The sequence below is a fragment of the Poecilia reticulata genome, linkage group LG9, assembly GCF_000633615.1.
Source record: "Poecilia reticulata strain Guanapo linkage group LG9, Guppy_female_1.0+MT, whole genome shotgun sequence".
Classification (NCBI taxonomy): Eukaryota; Metazoa; Chordata; class Actinopteri; order Cyprinodontiformes; family Poeciliidae; genus Poecilia; species Poecilia reticulata.
In genome coordinates, this window is record NC_024339.1 from 23,294,072 (window position 1) to 23,295,012 (window position 941).

Genomic DNA, 941 nt, shown 5'->3' on the forward strand with positions numbered 1-941 from the left:
TGGGAGGCTGATTAGTCAGTGTATTAACTGTATTTTACCCATCGTGTGTGTGTGTGTGTGTGTGTTTGCCAGCAATGTTTTCTATTAACATAAGAAGATTAAATTTGCCTCTCAGCGAATTGTGCTTGTGTGGCTATTTGTGCAAAAGTCTGAGTCCAGTCAGTGAAGTGATGCTAATTAAACTATCGGAGCTTCAAAGAGAAAAGAGCAGAAACTCAAACTTCAATTTAATATATGCAGTTGGAGTCCTCTGCTTTTGGATCCAGTTCGGGAAAATAAGACACACAGCCGCAAAATAGATGCACCACAATATGGCATATTTTGAGGAAGTCATTAGGGTCACAAACATTTTGCTAGTATCAACAACAGAAGTGGAGGGAATGACGGTGATGGTGTGAAGGAGGTGAATAGGAAATGTGAACGAGACTGAAAGAGCTAGAAGATAGAGGTGAGGCCTCCTTCTGAGCTTCACTCCTGGGAGCCTAAATGCTTCTTCATCTGTAAGCAGTGAATAATTCATATTGTTACCATAGAGAGGACACTCAGACACATCTGCATGCACGTACACACACACACACCCGCACACACACATGCACACATACAGCAGAAATCATATTCATGTCACAGAGAAGCCATTCCTGCAGCACAAAGACAGCCCAGTCCAATGTGGAGCTTTTATTATTCACTAGCTTATGAACTCCACAGGACCCTTCACTCTTTGACTGTCTGCATGTGTGTATCAGGTTGTGTGTACAGTCAGTGCTGCTGTCTATTTGTGGCACATACAAGTTTCATTTTTCAGCGTCATCATGAGGGTGAAATGGCGGACGGAGAAGAGAAACACACAACATTCCCCCAATCTGTAACCCTCCAGGCACACAAAGATATTTGCATTAACCTTAAAGCTGCAGAAGATAAACTTTCATTAAAAAAATTTTGTT